Source organism: Excalfactoria chinensis, chromosome 1, assembly GCF_039878825.1.
Source record: "Excalfactoria chinensis isolate bCotChi1 chromosome 1, bCotChi1.hap2, whole genome shotgun sequence".
In the NCBI taxonomy this organism is placed as follows: domain Eukaryota; kingdom Metazoa; phylum Chordata; class Aves; order Galliformes; family Phasianidae; genus Excalfactoria; species Excalfactoria chinensis.
In genome coordinates this window covers 78,689,892-78,711,366 of record NC_092825.1, presented here as the reverse complement: position 1 = coordinate 78,711,366, position 21,475 = coordinate 78,689,892, and the positions used below count along the sequence as shown (strand labels likewise).

The 21,475-nt window shown below is 40.5% G+C and overlaps 1 protein-coding gene across 6 annotated transcripts in view; it reads right to left on the bottom strand.

The window, feature by feature from the left end:
• ZBTB20 (zinc finger and BTB domain containing 20) overlaps positions 1–21,475 on the bottom strand; it is a 448,076-nt gene that overhangs the window by 148,796 nt on the left and 277,805 nt on the right. For all 6 annotated transcript variants that reach the window (XM_072352146.1, XM_072352172.1, XM_072352155.1 and 3 more), the window contains one exon: positions 13,382–13,492. The gene's annotated coding sequence lies outside the window, so the exon portion shown is untranslated. The remainder of the gene's footprint in view (positions 1–13,381; positions 13,493–21,475) is intronic.

Below are 21,475 nucleotides of genomic sequence, written 5' to 3'. Positions count from 1 at the left end.
CTCTCCCAGCATCTTAGCCCTGCTGGAAAGCATTCAGCATTGAGAGGACCCGTCTTTATGCTGATAACACTAAAATATAAAATAATGCCAACAGCTGGTGCTACAAATGGCTTTTAAAAACGATGTTCATTCACTAAAATTCCTCTTGCTACTTTTGACATGAAACACGCAGTCTCTAATTATTCTGATCAAGACGGTGAAATACAAAAACAAACTTTAATTGTGTTTAACAGATATTTAATCAGGACTCACTGAACTACAGATTAAAGCTGAAATTCATAAACCATAATTACCCAATTGTCGCAAGCTTTTTGGTCCACATTCTGCTTCCGTCTGGGCGTCTGGCACTTTGCCCCGAATTTCTTTTAGTGTCTTCTCAGTTTCATTGCTGTTCATGTTTTCCAGCAGAGATTTAGCACAGATTATAAAATATCTGTTCTTGGCAACTTTATTAGTTGTTTTTTCTTACAAAGATTATATCCCACCTATCCTCTCGCTTAGGCTGAACAAACAGGCGTACGCTGCGGGTTATTTCTTGCCACAAGCTGCCCCTTCCTCCTGCCAGAGTTCTTGCTTTTCACCTATGCTATTCAACTTTTGCCATGCTGCCAGAGCACCATCCAGGTATTGCTGTCAGTGTGTTATCTCACACATCTACTATGAATTATTTCTTCCCCACTTCTTTCTCCAGAGTTAGAAGCAGGTACGATATGGTTTCCTGATCTGGTAGGGCATTTCAGTGTGCTTAATACCCTGTATTTGTATTTAAGGAGACATGATGAAAGACATGCCTTTCCCATGGGAAGCAGAGGGTGGTGAGGTATACGCTAACCAGCAGTTCCTCGGGGAATTAAGTGCACAGGCTCAGGCTGCCTCCTGAGAAAATTACAGATTGTCCTTTAGCATGGACAGACTGATTATGCCAGAGAAACAGGGTTGTCACAATAATATTCTGAACTCCATGCATTATGTGCAGGATTTGATGTAGCCTATATAGGAAAGCAGCATTAGTATTCAGTAGGGTTTTACTTTGTTGTTCTTGCTGGTGGCTTTTTGTTTGTTTTTGTTTTTTTAACCACGATCCATGCTCCCATGGTGTTTTTCTAGGCAGTTTTCTAAGTAAGTCCTAAAGTTTTCATCCCTAATTACACTATACTGTACTTGAGCAGAAAAGGAGTGAACCTCAAAGGTGAAAGTACTGTCCATTAAGATGAGATGATAGTTACATTTTCTATCCAGAACTGGTTAGAAAGTGGTAGCCTATGACGCTTTGTGTGATCTTCTGCTCCATAAAGACATCCACACTACATACTGCACACCTTTGACATCAATTTCCTTTTGATTTACACTATGGACTTCTAGGATTTGGTAATGAGTAAGTAGAGGAAATGCTTTTCAGAAAATTCAAAGGCAGCTGGAAGATAAAGCTAGGAATATAGAAGCTTATGTGTGGTTCTGTTGTACTGCACCAGAGGCACGTTCTGCACAAAGACAATGCTGAACTTTCTGGAAAGTGATGGAGCTTAGTTACATCTTGAATATTTGCTTGTCTTCTTTCCACAAAGGTGCTCACATTGCCTCAAAAATTTATGACTCTTCGAACTCCCCTTGCTCAAAGAAGACTCCCTGAAAAGCATCTTCAAAGTCTCCAGTGCATCATCTTTCTCATTAAGAATCATCCTCAGGACTTTGAAAGGAAAGGGTGGGTCTTTAAGAAACAATTAAAGCAGCTTGCCATACTGAAGGTCAAGCTGGCTAACGCCAAAGATAAGTTCTCATGATGGCAATGGACATCACAGCCAGCCCACTCTGTAATGGAGAAATACAGAACTCTTGATGGCTGGGCCAGCCTTTACTCCTCTTTAATTGCATTATGAGTAATGGGACGGATATGAAAAAGATGGTGCTGTGGAAGCAGTGGATCTCAGTCCTCTGTTGAAGATGCAGTAATGCACGAGCTTGAAAAAAAAATGGGATGCCCTCCCATTCGTATCTGTAATTACTTTTTCTCTTAATAGCAGGAGCATTCTTGGGGAATTCTGAGTCTGGGAGAAGATACCCGTATATTTGTCTCCCACTGCTATTCATAAAGTTGAAACATTCTTCTTTATTACCCTGACAAAATCTAGAAGAATAGAAGCTAAAGCTTTATCTGTTTCCCTGGACCTGTTATCCACTAACACACAAAACATACATGGATTTTTTTTCCACATCTTTCAGTCCTTTTTCATTACCAAAACCTGTATTTCATATATTTATTATTATCACCAACATTTTGCCTAGTTTCACTTCCACCTCTTTTGAAGAGTCAGACATCTCTATTCCTACTGAATTAGTTGCACACATTCCTTCAAAAACCCCTCTACAGCAAGTCTGAAACAAGCAATAGCGTAGTATCTCAGCAGTCATTGATGCATGTATATTAATACTTCTTTTTTGTTTGTTTTTGAAGCCTCCCCTGAAGTGACTTCAATGTCTGTGCTAGAACCTGTATCTCACACTTCAGAGCAGACAGATACTAGACCGGGAAGACAGCGAGATATGGAGAAATTTGCTATTTTTTCTCCTTCCCTGTTTTTTTTCCTACCTAAGAGAGATTTATTCTTTCTGTCAGACTCACACTCTAGTCCAGTTACAGTTAGATCTTTGTATCTCATGCATTTGTCTGAAGAGAACACATGCTACAGGACAGCTGATGGCTTCCTAGAGAAGGCAAGCCTGATTTTTCACAAATAAACTGTTTTGCAGTTTGGCACAACTGTTTGTCCAAGACTTCCAAGCTTACATTTAAATGGCGATAAAGAAACTGCTATATGGTGTTAGCTTCATTCCTCATTCAGACTGCTCCTCTGAAAACAGCCTACAGCCTTCGAGATGCAAAACGTACTGTTTTAATGTAGTCAAGGTCCCTCTTTGCTACATTGCTAAATCTATTTAGCAGATTCTTCCTGGTATAATCTGTCCCCAGACCTGCGGAAGCTCAGTGATTTTAAGTGTTTTAAACTAATGATAATGGTTAGTGCTGAGAACAGATGTACCTGGCTGTGGTACGATCTATTCTATTAGGCTGTTAGGAGCTGTGTATTCATATTGACTTACCATTTTATGTCTACTTTCAAGGTGTGATGGCTGCATGGGGTGTAGTCTGTGTTTTCCCCTGACATACGATCTATTAGCATATGTGTATTGTGTGATACATGGTGACTGCAAGAAGAGAGAGATGGAGAACATCTGCATGTTTATTTTGATGCCTTATGAAGATTTCACATGTCCATTCTAGCTGCCCATCAGCAAGATTAAAGGAGGCAGTTGTATATGCTTGCATTACACTAGACCATAAGTCGGGGAATTGTTGCATATCTTAGATGTGTGTGCAGAGAGTTTGAAGACTATGCTAAGTACTGTAGAAGTTTACTTTTTACCTGTTTTGAAGGCACTGTGCGTGAGAGAATTCCCTAGAACTGATGGCTGTACTGGTGATGTGCTAAGTGAAAACTGTTTTACTACTCTTCTATATCCAGAACACAACAGAGTATAAAACTCTTCAGTCGTATCAATAAACTGCTTCACTTCAGCACAATTAAGTTAAATTTCCACTGAGAATTATTTTCCTGGTCATACTGAAGGATAGATGTTGTCATTCACAAACATCTGCTACTGCTGCCTTCTGGGGAGAGTACAAGATTTGGGCTGCTCTGCAGGTCTTGCACCTTCACATCTCACCTCAGTCCTACAACACACAAGCACACTCTTCCTGCTACCACAGAATGTACCACTGACTATGCATGCAGCTATTTTCCAGCAAGAATTCAAAAAGTAGAAACAAGTGAAAAACCTTGTCAGTCTCTAGCAGACTCACCATCTTCATCCCGATCAAATAAATAAATGGAGCTTCCACAAGGAAGATCCAATAAGGTGAAAACCCACTGCCATTAAAGCAACGAAAGTAAGGACAAGCTGAGAGAGATATAAACACCAGACAAGACTCTGGATGTGAATGGAGACATTTAAGTTACTACCCTGATTTGGAAAGATTCATTGCAGGTGTCAGTGCAGCTCAGATCACCCCACACAGGGCCAGCATGCTATCAGTTCAATTTCTGAACCATGTTTTCAGCGAGCGACTCAGTTCTCATCTTGTAGGGCAGCACAGCTGTGCTGCAGGCTAAATCCAGGAACCTCTTTGTCTCTGATGCTCTGGCCACTTTGACTAAGGCAGGCATTACAGGCTTAAGCTCTCTTTATCAAAGAATCATGAAGTATAGAAAATAAGTAATTTTCACTTAAATACAAAACAGTTTGGTCTATGGGTGCAAAGAAAAAATAAAAAAAGGAAAGAAATACAACTGAGATGTAAATGATATGCTCTGCCTTCATTAAACCATATTCTGGGCATTTTGTCACTTTGTCAGTAAGAATTCTTACAAAAAGGACATTCTTACAAAAACACTGTAGGTTTACCCAGGCTTTTGCTTCAGAAAGCAGATAATTTTGCAATGGAAATTCTAATTTCTGATCTGTGAGGCTCTGCCTATACTTGAACTTGCATTTTCATCACCTTCCTCACCAAGTCCACCCACGATGGAGGTCAGTTCACCTTCTGCAGCCTCACAGAACATATGCCATAAACATCCTTACATTTTCCCAAATCCTTCTTAAAGTGTTCCTTCCTCTGTCAGGGCTATATAAAGATGCATGGGGAAGAGGCTACATATCTGACATTTAATAAGAATCTCAAAGAGAACATACACAAAGCACGTTAAGAATTTCTTCCTGATAATCAAAAGGGACTGAGGACTGCTTGTCCATTGCTAGGAGATTGCTCTCTAAGGCTGGCATTTCTGCTTCTTTAGATATTGCCATTTCTCTCTTCTATTTTACCTTCTAGCTAATAAGGTCCTTTTTTTTCTTTTTTTGAATTTTTATCTTTTATTTATTTATGTATTTAGAAAATTGTTGTTGGAAATTGTAATTTGATACAATTAGATTCCTTAATAAAAAAACTATTTAAGTAACCTGGATTCTTAAACACTGGGACATGGTATTATAATGGCTCAGCTTGGATCGCACTTTTAAAGACAAATTTTTTGCACGATGGTTCTTTTTAAAGCAAGCAATAATAATGGTAAGAGGAGAAATAATTTGGAAATTATTAAATTTACTGCCATAGAAAGATAGAATAGAATCAGAAAATCCTCAGAGTTGGAAGGGACCTTTAAAGGTCATCTAGTCCAACGCCACTGCAATGAACAGTGACATGCACAGTTAGATCAGGTTGCTCAGAGCCCCATCCAGCCTGACCTTGAAAGTCTCCACCTTTGGATGGAGCATCCACCACCTCTCTGGGCAATCTGTCCCAGCGTCTCACCACCCCCATGGTAAAAGACTTTTTCCTTACTTCCAACCTAAATCTACCCTCTTTTAGTTTGAAATAATGCCCTAGGAAGGGAGAACAGCAGGATCTCTAAATAACATAGGTATTTATACATATATTGAGAATATATGAGAAAAACTCCAACACAAATCAAGCACTTAGGTCATTCTGTCATTGATCATTACAGAGCTTCTTCCCCTTCTCTACAAAGCATCCATCGCCATGTGTTGTGGAGGACAAGCAGCAGGGCTAGGGAAGTTGCACAGAGCCAATAGAACGCATCTGTGGGAGCAGTGATCTCAGCTGAGCCAACACCATGCATCTCCCTGCCTTCTTTCCCCCACTGAGTTAAGCCAAGTGGTACTTCTGGCTCACACGTTTGCAGGGGAAACACCCTGTATGAGGGATGGCATAGTAAAGCAACAGCTAAGGGGACACATGGGAGAGGTGGTAAGAGGCAAAGGGGCTGGCTTGAAGCACAAAAAGCTTTGGGGAAAGCCAAAAAACACACAGGGGCACCGTGCTACACCTCCCTGCGCAGAGCCTCAGCAGCCACAGCAGCTTCACTGGTGCAGAAATGCAGAGAGATGAGACTCTCACCAAGTCAGCAACCTTGGCCCACAGGGAAAGGGTGGTGAGTACAAAGCATGAAATGGAAACAGAAGAGCTGTGAGAAATACAGGTGTTTTCTACCCCAAGGAAAGGGCAGAACAAATCTTTCTTAGAGTTTTTTGTTTGTTTGTTTGTTTGTTTTTAAGTTATCAGAAATGAGGTCTCACTGGAAGGTACTGAAGCAAAAACTGCAAGGGGAAACATGAATGCTGGCATCAGAGACAAGCCAGGACTTGATCACAAATGACAAATAGGCAGTGTGTGGCATGTAAGGTGGGAGTATACCCAAAAATCTTCCCCTTCTGCCCCTTTTGCTGGTACCCATGCCATCGGTGTGGCCAGAACTCCTCTGAAGCAAATATAGATCAGGGAAGTGCAGCAGGAGCTGAAGAAGAGGGTGATGCACCCTGACTGTAGGACAGAGAGGATGCTGCTGTTCTGTTAAACAAATAATAACCTTTTCTGCAACCAGAAAGGAAATGGGAAGATGGCAGAAATCTATCTGGCCATGTTGCAAAGAGGAAAGTATTAATTATAGCCTAGTAGCAATCTTGATTCTCATAACAGTTTTGCCGAGCCTACACTTCTGGAGAAGTTTCTCATGAGGGGAGGGGGGAAAATCCCTAATTCTTAAAAGCAACAGCAGCCTGTGCCTTCTGGTTTTGGCCAGAACCCAGTACCCACAACAGAAACCTTTCAGCACAAGGCAGTAAGGAATTGTCACGGAAAAGGCACAAGCCCAAGCCCCACGTTTCCAGTAAAAACTGCCCTTTATTCCCCCTCCTCCCAATCTCATTGTTCCCAAAAGATACAGTGAAAATGGAAGATTGCTGGGATTTCTATAAGACGATTTGGCAGGTTTTTCATATTTGTTTAGACTGCAAGATATAATTTGAATTTGGGGCTTGCCTCTCTCTCACTAAGGAGAAGAATGAGTTATTTGTTCTCTGAATAAGTATTTGTTATTAGTGGATCAGACATGGATAAGGTATATTATTACAACCATGTTTGTTAGGTATGATTTACATTGTTTGCTGCATATCATCTTAGGCCGTCTTAATTTTGTTATACTTTAAGGGGGTTTTGTTTGGTTTTATGCATTTAGTCACAGTTGGTCGTGTTTTGAACTTTGAAAAAAATTAATACAAAGGAAATTAAAAAAAGAAAAAGAAAATATTTTCAAAATGATGTGGAAATCAAATCTATCCCTCAGTAATTTGATTTGTAGGAAATGGAGAGCAAAGCATTACAAAGCATTACAAACAGAATGCCTTGAAGTGCATCATAATTACTTACATGTGCAAATACATTGTCTAGGTTTAGGCATTCAGTTAATAATAGTCATAATAATTCTATGCCCTTGCACAGGGTCTTTCATCCAAGCGTCTCAAGGTTTGTGTAAACAACTGTTAACTGATGCTTGGCTACTTGCAAGTTCTCTGCTGCTCCTGGGGATGGAGAATTAGGCACAAAAACTCTCCAAGGTGAAGGATAAATAACGATTTGGGGTCAAGGTAGGAGAGATTGTTTTCTACTTGTTGGTGGATCAGTGATACATAAACTTGCATCTGATTTTGAGTTCCTAGAATGTAATGGCAACCCGAGACAGGACAAGGTCAACAAATGCACAGTACGGCTGGGAGAGGAACCCATGGCTTCCATACTCCAGACCTTTTTGCTCCTTGCTAGCCCGAACTCCATCCCTCATTCACTACAATATCTGTTTTCATGCTTCAGTAAAGGACCGAACTCCAAGACTGCCTACTTTTGCTGTTTCATTTAGCCATGCCATAATGCTAATGCTTTAAAGTACTAGCTGCTGAAACAGTCATAAATGCCATTCTGCAGTTACTGACCCACGTAGGTACACAACTGCCTGTTCTAAGGATTTGACATTAACGCATCCAATTTTTGTTCAGCCTATATTTTAGCTCTCTGTGTAGCCATGACAAGGAAACGTTTCTCTATACTTTTCCATTACCTGTTATGCTTTACACTAATAAAAACAGCGGATATTATTTATTTGTCTGGCTGACTGACAAAGCCAGGCATCAAAGCATCATTCTGGTGTCACATACTTCAACACTCTAATCTTTCAGAACTTGTAAAGCAATCTCTTACGGCGCTTTGTGGGCTGTGAGATCACCCTGACAAACTGTGATAATGTTGGCAATCTCCGAATGGGTGTTCATTTGCAATCTTACTACAGAGGAACTGCTACACTTCCAAATTTGAGGGCTTGACATAATCTGTCTCCACAAAGCTGTCAGGGTCTATTCTAAGGTGGTCTGTGACCCAGGGATTTTGTGGGGTTAACATCTATCCCCAGTGCAACTTTACTGTAAGCAGTGGAATTACCTAGAGTACGATTTTACCTATTTTTGCATTCTTTCTCCTTATGCAAAATAGCCCTAATTCTTACGTGCATAAAGTACAAACAGCACCTAGTAACAATATCTGAGTTAGCTGGGTGGTCACTGCTCCTAAACACCACGACCTCTTGCATGCAGTTCACACTAGATCCTCTGCTCCCTTCATCATATTCTGTGGCTGAGAAATGAGGCAAATGTCAGGTCAAGCGACACAGCTATTGCCATCATCTCTTCCTTTCTGTATGCTCCCAGTACTGGCAGTCTCTGGGCTGCCGTCCACAGGATATCCACAATTATGGCCCAGATTGAGGGAGGGGTAGAGAAACGATGGTGCTCTGCCAAGTGTGTCAGAACCTGAACTTGATCCATTTTCATATTAAAGCTGGGGACTGCGGGACAACACCACGTTCTCTATAATCCGTCTGAGGAAAGGAAAATAAATTATCACTGCAAAAAAAGTCAGAGCTAGAGCAGACCTAACATAAATAACTATTTTATATTTGCCTCTGAACTTTAACCAAAGAAATATGCTGTCTTGATGCTGAAGGAAGGTTTTTAGCATGCCATAGGATGGTTAAGTACCATGAGAAAAAGTGAGACAGAGTGTCTGTCTTTATCATATTTATGAGGGTCACAAAACTGCTAAAGAAGTAATTTAATTTGGAAATTACTTAGGAGTCCTTTATAAAAGCAGGGAATGTGGCATGGAAATAGAAAACTAAAAAAAAAAAAAAAAGTGCATCCAGTGTTTCAAAATACATTCTAGGCACAATAGCCTTTCCCTGCTATCATCCCCTGAGGCAAATTTACCAGCTCTGCTGCTCCTCACAGCTAACAGAGGATGTTCCTCAAATCTTTCTCTGGATGCTGGTTGGCCGCTGCAGTCCTGCCACATTTGGACAAAAACCTGTGTTGGGGGCACAGATGTCCCTCACCCACGCAGTGCTGGTGCACAGACTTAACCTTAAGCACTGGCTTGAATATTTTACTGAATTAACACTGGGATTTTTTGCTGTCTTTAGTGTATTTTTTTTTACCAAAGAAGTTCCTTTCCTTGGATTATTCTATATAATCAAAACATAAATTATTAAAGATTTACTGTGCATAATTTTATCCCCATTTAAACTATTTTTTTTTCTTTTTTCATTTTATTCTCTATGGAAAAGGAAACAATGTTATATTCTAACCTCAAGAATAAGTACCTCACTGCAGTGTTACTGGAGATGTTTAAAAATCCATATGAATTCCAGACTGGCCCTATATTACAGCAAGCTACCTTCTGCTCCTGTCAGTAAATTGCTGGCTGTTTTCACAAGGATCTGCACACTCTCATGTCTCCTTAGCCCTTCAGAATCATAGAATCACCAAGGTTGGAAAAGACCAAAAAGATCATCCAGTCCAACCATTCACCTATTACCAATAGCTCCCACTAAATCATATCCCTCAACACAACATCCAGTCTTTCCTTGAACACCCCCTGGGTCGGTGACTCCACCACCTCCCTGGGCAGTCCATTCCAGTGCCTGGCCACCCTTTCTGAGAAGTAATACCTCCTAATGTCCAGCCTGAATCTCCCCTGCCGTAGCTTGAAACCATTCCCTCTGGTCCTATCACTAATGACACAAGAGGCCGACCCCCAGCTCACCACAACTTCCCTTCAGGAAGTTATAGAGAGCAATGAGGTCTCCCCTGAGCCTCCTCTTCTCCAGGCTAAACATTCCCAGCTCCTTCAGCCTCTCCTCATACAGCCTGTGCTCCAGAAAAGTGAGTACAGCCTTGAAAGAAGAAGACAGATGTTTTAATGTGTGTATTACCTTAGTGAGATCAGTAGACTGAGTAGATATTAAAACGGGGTGGCATTAGCTGCCAACCAAAAGATCCAAGGGCTTCAAAAGGTTGATACTAATGCTGCAGATGGGACATTCCTGAAATGGCATGGAAAATGGTACGTGCTTTTCCTTCCTACAACACACTGACTGGTAGCCAACAAATGGTTTAACTCTAGAATAAGCTGGAGTTGGTGGGTACAATTATATACTAGTAACTATTTGACTCTTTTCCACAATAATCTATGTTTTTAAGAAAGGAGAAGCCAGTGCCACTTTAGAAGCCTTTTGCTAAAAGCAGTTTGATTACAAAGTTTTTCCCAATTATTTATGTTTTCAAATATTTTTAATACTGACAGTAAGTTGCTATATATCCAAAATTATTTAAAAAATAAAGGGAACAAACTATCACTGGTAGCTCAATATTTATGGAGGGAAAACAACAAAAACATATTAAATTTAACATAAACAAGAGGTTTGATACTATGAAGGCAAATTTTAATGTAATTCAGTTGTCACATAAATTATGTCCATGGGGAGGTCCCATGAAATTAATTAGGTCAGAGAGAGAAGGAAAACAAAGAAAAAACTTCTCCAAATTCCAAATAGTAGGTTTTAAAGACAGCTACATCAACAACATCACTGGAAAGTTCTTCCCTTCTCTGCCTCTCTTTTTCTTTCCCAAAAACCAAAATCATCAGACAGAGTGATCACTGCCTACCAAGATAAAGGAAATTGTATAGGTCCAAGTACACAACATTTCTGAAGAGAAAAGCTTTGCATGCAGCTCTGTCTTTCCAAACTGCAAAACTCCCTGCAAGAGTTCTGGAATATAATTTAGTGAAGACATTCATTGTATCTATGTGGCTTTTAAGCACAAAGCTGCAATTGCAAAATCTGGGCATGAAGCATTCATCACACAACACAGAAAAGCAAAGGGCAAGAGGGCAGAGAAAAACAATAAGAATTTTAGATGAATTTTAATTCTGCTCAAACTCATCCTAAAATCAAAACTCTGAAGCTTTGTCTGTCCATTAGTTTCTCTAGAGTTTATATAAAACAGAATTTGGCCTTGTACTTCTCCTGTACCACTCTAGCTCCATTCGGTGAAAGAAACAAGACTTAGCTTTTTTCACTCTTCTCAACACAGCTCACTGAATTGGAGCTGTTGATACCTATACACAAAATCTAGCGTATTTTCCGACCCCGTTCTGAACACAGACCAGATTTTGCTCTTACTGTTGCCTGTGCAATACTCTCGGAAGTCTGGAGTAATAAGGACGCAATAGGAAGATGACAAAATGCAGGGGAGTAACAAACAGCCATTGGTGCTTGATCATAATTGACATTAAAATACCATGCACTAACAGATAACTCTAAAGTACAGATTTCATGTGGATCATATGAGGGCATGAGATCACATTTCTGTCAGCCCTTCCATGTTTTAACGATGCAGTGGGGGACACAAGATACCGAATAAGGTATGCAGTTTGCTAGTACGAAGTCAAAGCATCAAAACATTTCTAAAAACTGCACCAGAAAGAATAAATTTATAATGGATCTATGCTCTGTGTTTTGATGTGGCAGAGTTCTCGATCTTGTAGAAAGTTCCTAAAGCTCGATTTACTACGTTGTCAAATATTGCCTAGGGGAAAAATCTGACTTACAGCATCTTTATGACTGGTGATGAAAGAACCCTGTTTCACTTTTAGATCCCGAGTTTGGCTCAAGATAGCGCAGCAGAGAACAGAACATCTTTTATTTTATGCTGGATGTTGACAGTGTTCCCCTTCAGCATAGAATTAGGTTTTACTACATGGAATTCTTGCAGAGTTCACTGCTGATTAGAATTCACACCTTTGGATTTTGGGGATATACTTCACATCCTTCATTATTGCTGCTGTTGAAGGTATGTATTACAGTGCCCCCTTATCATTCTAGCATCTGTAATGGAGATCTTTAGAAAAACTGGGGGAAAAAAATGTATTTAACCAGGTTTCCAAATATCTTATTCGGCTCTGGAAGGGCTTCAGAGCACAGTAACCACATTAATTGGATTTAATATGTACAGCCACGGGTAGCCCCGTTACTATGAAACTTTTACTGTTGTCATGCTGTTTCAAAACACTTTTCATTCTTTAACCAGTCATAAGTGCATATGGAAGCATTGCATGACACTGGACAACACTGTAGATCCATGGGAAATAACGGTTACACAAGCATGGAGCAATCTGCACAAATGTAAATAGCGTGGCCCAAGTCTGTTCTAAATTACATTGATGTGAATTCATGGAAGTCAACTAGTACTACTAGTAGAACAGAATAGATGAGAGGATACAAAAATATAAAATATGGTACGGCTGTGCAGTTATCCTCGGGCCAAGGCCTGTCAATCTGCCATCATTTACATTCTCCCACTTTCTCAGTATGGCTTTACAGGAAATAAGAAAAATAAGAATATCTGGTATTTCTAGTTTTATCTTGCACTGGAGAGGACACACATCCAAGAACATATGGACATAAATGTGTCAGTATCCTACATCACTTTTATTTCGAAAATGTTATTAATTTTTGTGGGTGGAGTCCAAAATTTTAATGCCATATTAACAAACAGTGGCTGTTTTTGCAGTGCATGGTTCAGAAGGAGCATTTGCGTAGCACTCCAAGGATGACATTTTAACTCAGTCGGAAATGATTTTCTGAATTGTAGTGCTCTCAAAAGATAAGCATTACTACAACTTACAGAGTATTTCATTTTCAAAGTTTTACCATACACCTCACTTCTGACCACCAATATGAAGCACATCTAGACTCTCCATACACAGAACTCTAAATGAATCTCCTTTCACTTTACCACATACATCATACTACTTCAGGATTGGTACTTTCAGTATTAGTCTCAATTATATGAGTGATGAATGCTACTCCAGGCATATAGTAAGACCAAGATAATAAAAGTCTTTATCCGTCTAACAACCTAAATTTCAATCCAAACATTTCCAAACAACTTATTTCCCAAAATCACAGGTACAGACAGATACTGTGGTTATTTGCCACACAAATGTTCCAAGTAGATATAGTAAAAATCAAATTGCCAAAGGGCTTTTCTGCAGTGAATTAACAGGTGGTTTGGCATTGAGGTCTCTACCTGTTAGTGGTTTTCACCTTTGGTTTCAAGACAGAAAATGGGACAATACCTTTCAAAGCTGCATCTCAAGCGGACCGTACGAAGAGCAAGGTTTCATTCCAACCAAATCTCTCTCTCTCTCTCTCTCTCTTGCAAAGTTGAAGAAAACTGCCAACCACTGCTGCTCTTGCCATCAACACGCCATGTAGATGTTAAGAAAAGGCAAAGTAAAGGGAGAGAAAAAAAAAAGAGAGAGAGAAAAATATAAGTTTTACATAAACAACAAATTGGCTACATTTGAGGACAACAAAATAAAAGCCATTGGCTTCAGTACGAGGAAATAAACAAATACATTAAACCCTGGAATAGCTTAAGCTGAGAGTTATTGGATATGGAGAATATTTCTCTAAATTCAGCTTCTTATGATACAATATTTTGAAAACATATGATAAACCTAAAGGGACAACATTAGAGAAACATACCTATTGTAGCAACAAATGCACTACACTATTACTCATAAAGCAGGTTAAGTGCCTTCAACAAACACCCTGTAACGCAGTATAAGCACCTACAATATGTTCTTGCCTGCAATAGCCCAGGGTGCTAGAGGTGGGGTTTGTTTTTTGTTTTTTAAAGCCTTCTAATGCTGCCTTTGTTGAAGGTAGTGTTAACACACATCAAATGCAGTGGGAATCAAATGTGGTTAACTGCATACTTTGAAAAATCACAGCCAATATGTTCATCTGATGCCGTCATTCTCTGAGGACAAGTGTAGGCTACGGAATAACACAAAGTAGTCTCAAGTAAGCTTTTCAGAATCAAGGAAGCTTGTTTCATTTCAGCAGCACATTTTTAATGGACAATTGGGAACGTGCATCTTCACAATAGTCAAGAGTAAGTAAAAGACTGCCAAGATAACCTTACAGTGGTAGAAGTTTCAAAGCCTTTTAATAAAACAAAATAAAACAAAACAAGCAAACAAACCAAAAAAACAGAGTTCTTCAATGCAACTTTCAGCAACCATTAAAAGAACAGTAGCCAGTGAAAGTATGCTCCTTGGATTTATGCAAGAAGTCAGTACCCCTCCATTAACAGCAAATGTAATGAGAATGAATTCAACTCATTTGCTATTAATCAAAATGGGTTTGCATTCACCAGTACACAGAATAGTGGAATCCTAACCATCAGCTCCAGTAAAACAGTTCTACAAAGTTGAATATACTAAGTTAGCTATGCAACATGAGAACTGCATGATTAAATTGCATGAAGCTACCTATACTAATAAAACAAAGGACCAGAGTTGAACAGAAGACAGCACTGTCTGATCATGGGGATGTAATCACTATGGGTGGGAGCAAAAACTCCTAAACTGGGAAGTGAAAACAAAGGTGGCTCTTTTTACCCCATAAATGCTTCTAGAGAAATCTACCAGAGATAACTAACATGGAAATTTTCTGTAGACTAGCTAGAGAACAGAGAAAAAGAGCCTTCCAGAATGAGCAGCTGGGAAATACTTGTTTTGGCGTTTCTTGGGTAAAAACAATTATTCTCAAGCAAATTTTATATTTCAAGAAAAAGAATTTCTGCTGAAAAATCATTCAAATGGAAAATGTCTGGCCACATCTACAAAGGGCAGGACCACTGCCCTCAGCCAGGGAAAGAAGTATGCCAAGACCAGTGGACTGGGTAAGTCCCAGGCTCTAGTTCTGGTTCTGCCATGGTCTTACACAATCCTGGGCAAACTGCTTCCATTCCCTGTCATGCTGTATCTTCTCCAGCCTTTCTGTTATGGAATCACAAGATATCCTGAGTTGGAAGTGACCCACAAGGATCACTGAGTCCAATTCCTGGCCCCACACAGCACCACGCAAAATTCAAACCCTGTGTCTGATAACAGTGTCCAAACACTCCTTGCACTCTGACACTTAGGGCTGTGCCCACAGCCATGGGCAGCCTGTTCCATGCCCACCACCCTGTGGTGCAGACCCTGTCCCCAACCTCCAGCTGCCCCTCCCCTGGCACAGCTCCATGCTATTCCCTTGGGCCTTATTGCTGTCACACAGAGCTCAATGCCTCCCCTCAATGGCTCAGTGGCTGCAGCCACCATCAGGCCTCCCCTCAGCTCCCCAGCTCTGCTCTGAGAACAGCACGGGACCTCTGCTGCCCCTCATACCTTTAGCCCTCCAGACCTTTCCCTATCTTTGTAGCCCTCCTTTGGACACACTCTCTAGTAGTTATGTGTCTTGATGTTGTGCAATGGTGCTTGAGGTGAGGCTACACAGCAGAGAGTGGGAGAATCAGTTTCCACTCTTGGCCGTGCACCCTTCAGGACAGGAACCATCTCTCACTACATGTTGTATGCTGCATAATATAGCATACATGTTTAAGGACCTTGAGTACTGCAATAACAACAGTATTTTCCTTCCTATATCATCTAGTTCCTTATACTGAGAAAAATGCAACCTACGGCTGCAACACACTGCTAATCAAACATTATTGTATACTATGGGGACGCAGGGGAATGTCTTTTCATCATAGAACTAATGAGATTTAATACACACAGAATCAGACAACAGTATAGCCCAGTCTTGTGATCTGTGTTCCAAGCTGCCAGAAATAAGGCAGGAAAGAAGGGGGGCCATCTCCTGTGTCCTTAATGAAAGAAGAAGAGAGATGACTGGACTAAGAGCTGATGAGGTTACAAGGCAACAGCAGTGCCATGAGTTGTTTGGGCTTAAAGCCAGATGTCTTGTATTTCCTTTGATTGTTTCTAAATAATTAATGGAATTAATTTAATCATGTGACCCCCTCTGCCTTTTTTTTTTCTTCTTTTTTTTTTTTTTTTTTTTCCAAGTATTTGGCTCTGTGTACTAACACTAAATATAAAGGAGAAAAATGAGATTGTCTATAGCATACTGAATATTGATGCTGTGTGTTTAGACTGCATCAACAGCTGATACTCGTATCCAGAAGACAGTATATCTACAGCACACACACTGTTTGCATGAAATAGATCAAGTAGTAGCCTTCATGCTCCATCAATAAACCAGCTCATCTATGGCATATGGGCACTGCATGTTTGAAGTAGCAAAATAGAAGGTACAGTTTTCTCTCCGCCCACACGAAGATGAACCTGCCACTACTATTTCACGTAACATTTTCTGGCAGGCTCCCAGTTTTCAGTCATGCTGGTTTGCTTGAAAGAAACACTCGGAGGAGACTCGGCTCGTCTAGCTGTTTGAACAAACAAAATAATCACATATCTTGAGCTAATGGTCCAAGGCTTAATGAAGTTCATAGAGAAGTGGCTACATATGATGTGAATGTTCCCTTCTGACTTATTCAGATCAGTCACTGCTGTTTGTAAAAGGAAATGGATTATGAGGATAGTAAGTAGCCCTGTGCTCTGGTCTAGACAAGCTTTTGCTCAGTACAGGAGTAGTCAGTGCACAAAGAAAAATGCAACCACTAGCAATACAAATTCCACTTTTCCAATTTTTTCTACACTAAGGAATTGACTGTAACTGCAGGAGAAAGTGTGCTCCTTTATCTTATTTGTTGAAGGTTCAAGTCTCAGAGGCACAACAATATTATATGAATGTTTTGAACATTGGGGCTAGACTAATGATAGAGGGTTGCCAAAATGTAACAGCAGAAATCCTGAACAAGTGAAGACCAATGAAGGCAGCTCCCTTGGTAGCCTGTGGATCAGTCACTAGTACTAGTGTTTTCTACAGTTAAGATTCTTCAGTCCTGAGAAGTGAATACTTAAGAACTCCCCCATCAAAATGCCTGGCCATAATCTTCAAGGACTTCGCAGGCAAGGCCAAACAACTCTACAGGCATCTTTCTCCATCATTAACTCAGAGAGCCAGTTGGGATCGTAGGTAGAAATTAATTTCATCATAGAAAGACCACAAGGGCCATGTGCCTTAGCCTCTCAACTGGAACTGGGGCAGCACCAAAAACTGCATCAGCCCCACACACTGTAAAGAACTTCAGCTGAAGAGAGCATCATTACTACCAGAACCCAGGCTACAGCACTGCAGAGTGCTCTATGGATGACAGCTCACACTGAGGGGCACTTCTGCAAGAAAAGAGCAAGATGAATGAGACTGACCACACTGAGCAGCCAGAACCTTACCCTGTCCTGTAAGCCTTTCTCTAAAATGGTTATGAGGTTGTACGGTTGTATATCACCACACAAAAATGCAAAAAACAAAACAAAACAAAAAACAGAAAAGAAATCACGTTAAAAAAATGAACACGAAGAGCAACATACAGAGAAACTTAAAGTGACTCCTTCAGTTTTTACCACCTACGTAAGTAACAAGTACCAGATACTAGAGTACCCTCTCCTTGAAAGTCAGTCACAGATAAACAGGCACTGGGGTTTTGCATTCAATGAAACTGTTTAAAGACATGAATGATCACACAGGAAAAAAAGCCAAATTATTTGTAAGGTAGAAGCCCTGGAAATAGTCAACAATATAGTTGGTCGGTATTTGTATCTCAGTACTTACAAACAACCCCTGTATTTATTTGCTTGATTCCCAGCACTTTGGGAGAGAGGATGTGTTAGAGTGAGATGATGACATTTCTCCTGTGGCAATGAGGTTCTCTGAAAGTGACTACATATCAAACTTTGCTGACAATGCACCTTTTGTTCCTTCTGCTTTATTTCCCTTTAATGATACCTTTTCAGTGAATCCCATTTGTAAGTAGCTCAAATAAATGCAGATTTTACCTTGTAAGCAATACCTTCCAAAATATTACTGCAGCTGAAAAAAAACGAAGAGCTAAAAAGCACTGGGTCTTCCCCAGTGACCCCATCTCCCTATGGTACTGGACTGCTTGCCATGACTGTATATGGAGTACTATGCAGGATATTTGACATTATAAATATGTACTGTATTGAAAATATACAGTCCAAGTTCCCAGGGTCCTGCGTTCCAGTTAGAATTAGACTTGTGCAAATAACTGATTTGAGTAGGTGACCAAACTGTGAACACAGAGAGGAAGACACCACCACCACCTAGGAGTCCTATAAAATGGGGTAGCTATTTGTTTGTGTTAGATACATTATAATTAAAGTAGGCTTTGTTTCAAAACAAAGTCAGAAATCTCATTTAGACACAAAAGATTTGGGCTTTACAGATTTTTAATTTTATTTTTTTTTCTCAGATTATCTGTTTTCCATAGGCTTGGCTATCTTCTATCTGAGGCAAGCAGATTTTGGCACAGAAAATATCCTGTTCGACAATTTTACCCAAATCTAAGGGCTAAACTACAAGTCCACCAGCTCCTGATTTCTCTAGGGCTATTTCCGATGGCCTTCCATCTAGTGCAGAACAGCAAACCAGCCCTGGCCATAGTCTTCTATAACATTCATTCTACATGGGAGAAGACAGTATGGGTCAGACACGCACAGCAGTGAATGAGCTCATTTGACCAATGCAAGTGGGTTTGACCAGGGAGGCGGGGGATTTGCTTTCTGGTTTTGGCTCAGCCCTAGCTTGTGCATCCAAGGTGAGTTATTTCATTCCTTATGGTTGTCTGTCTGTCCTTCACCTCCAAGCAAATCTAAGCATTAGATACACCTCCTGAGGTGTGTCTGAATGGCATCTAATATAATAGATTGCTTATCTTAACCGGAGTCTGCATGATTTATTATAATATAAATAACTGCTTGACTGCAATCAAATCTCTTTTTAATGCCAATAGTTTCACTTGCATATACTTAGTGGCCCATCATGGGACCATCATTTTCTTTTTTAATTAATTACTTATTAATAGAGGTAAAATATGAATGGATGGCAAGTCTAGATTTTTCCTGTTTCATCAGTTCCATTGGTAAAAGAAAGCATCTCATTTACTGCTACTAGGAACCAATGGGGACATGTAACGAATGATGTCTGAAACCCTGGATCCCCTTGGCACTTTTATGTCCCCGTTATTTGGGGATAAATCCATTCAGCCCTTCAGGGAGGGCAAGACAGGTGGCTTTAAAACTGCTTGGTGAAATGCCTAGCAGGTAACCTCAACATCCTTGTGAGGTTTGGCCACAATATCACAACTGGTATGAGTGGGAAATGCAAGCTCCTTATGCATATCCTAGGGCATATCTGTAAAGAGGTAGAAGCAGTCCGTGAGACTGGAAGAAAGAGGTCAGAGTGCCTCTGCTTTGGAGACCCCATCCCTCTTATAGGGCCCACCTGCTTACCCAGAAGGTGACTAGAGTTTCTTAGAAAATAAATAACCTAGAAACTAATGCGAAACAACGAATTCTTCAACTTTGACGTGCAGTGCTGAGGGCTGGGGGTGGGGAGGTTTTTCAGAGCATACGGGGCTGTCACAGACAATAAAATCAGTCACGTTTTTAAAACACTGGGGACAGAGTTGAAAATGTGCCCCATTATGTCATGAGATGTACTCCCTGGTTACAAAAGGTGCGTGGGTTACTGTGAGCTCGAGTGCTAATTTGCTGAGACCGTAAAAGGCAGAACAAAGTGCAGACTGAGAATAACTGCATGATCGTATTTGTTGTACGGGCCCAGTTCTGTGCACCTCGGGTATCCTGGAATACAATTTCTCTCCATCCTTCTGACTGCTGCTCTTTAACAGGCAAAAACACACCACTGCCATCTCACAACCTGCTCGTCTGTGAGGCTGAGCCTCATCCACAGCCTCCTGCAAGGGGACCACTAAAGCCTTCCAGGCCCTGCTGTTCAGCATCAACACAACTGTGCTCTGTCCAAGGGCCACATCTGCAGTCAGCGATTCCCGCCCGCACGCTAATGCCCCTGCTTCCCCTCCATGCCATGCTAAAGAAGCAATTATTATAATTAAAAATAAATCCTTCTCTCTGTTGATTGTACTTACTGGCCATTGCTGCCATCTAGCCAGAAGCATCACCAATATTAACGGAAGCCTTCAGCCTGTTTATTTTCCCTTTGCTGCGGGCCTGGAGCAGGGATAAATGCCTCCCTTGTTACTCACTACCTCAGTGGAGAGATTTGTAAACTTTCACAGGGGTTTCCTTTTATTTTTTTTCAACAGGTGACAAAATACTGTATGAGTGCAGGTGTTCTGGGGACACAAACAGGAAAATGGAGATCAGACGCAGCTGTAGCTGAAGAGAGGGAAAATTCAAGATAAAGACATCAGATATGTTAAAAAGAGCAAAGAAATGTTTGAGAAGGGGTAGTTAAATATATATATGTATATATATATATTGCTGACTTAGTCCTGCAAGGTAGTTTTAGCAGAAAAAATTTGTCTATTTTGTTGTCATGCCAAATTTTGGCAGGTGTTACTGGGGGAAGGTTGGAAGTTTATTGAAAAAAGTTTCTAGATGTTATTGGAAAGGGATTAAGAAGCTGTTGACTCCAGCTAGCACTGAAGGATGTGCTGAAGGTCACAGCTGAGGGGCACTGGCTGGTGTTACTGGATGTGGTAAAGCAGGAATGATAAGGATGGGATTTCAGAGTGCTCCCAAGTTCATATTCATTCTTCAAAGAATTTGTTCCCAAAATTCAGCCATAGATATGTTCCTACTGCCTCCAGTGGCTCACTCTGCAGCCATCCTTTCATCTCCTTTTGGTATATATGGCATGAGATATGAACAAAAAAGAATATTACAAAAAGGATATTTAGAAACATTCAGATGGAGCTTCATGGACTGCTTTCTGCCTAAACTTCAGCTCTCAGAAGCCATCTTAAATACACTGACACTGTAGGCACTCACATCTCTACACAACACAGTTTCAGAGCCCCAATCGCAGCAGCATCACAAGCAAAAGGTGGCAAACAATGGCTAAAGAGAAAATAATCATGAATGCATCATAAAAGACACCGATCACACTCTGATCATAATATTCAATAAAGTAAAAGAGGGGAGGGGAGGAGCACAATGAATATTTGTGAATCAAAATATCTTTTACCACACAGGGAAAAAAAGAAAAAGCTGTATTTTGCTTCCCTGATTTTTTCCACTAAACAGGGAGGTTTCATGGGTATTCTAGAGTAATATTCAGCTGTGAATCCAATTTATGCAGTGGGATAGGATTAAAAAAGGAACAGAAGGTCTGGATTCTGAACCTGCTCTAACAGCTTTGATTTGAATACAACCCAAGTCTTGAAATGGCTTGTTTTCCACTTCTGG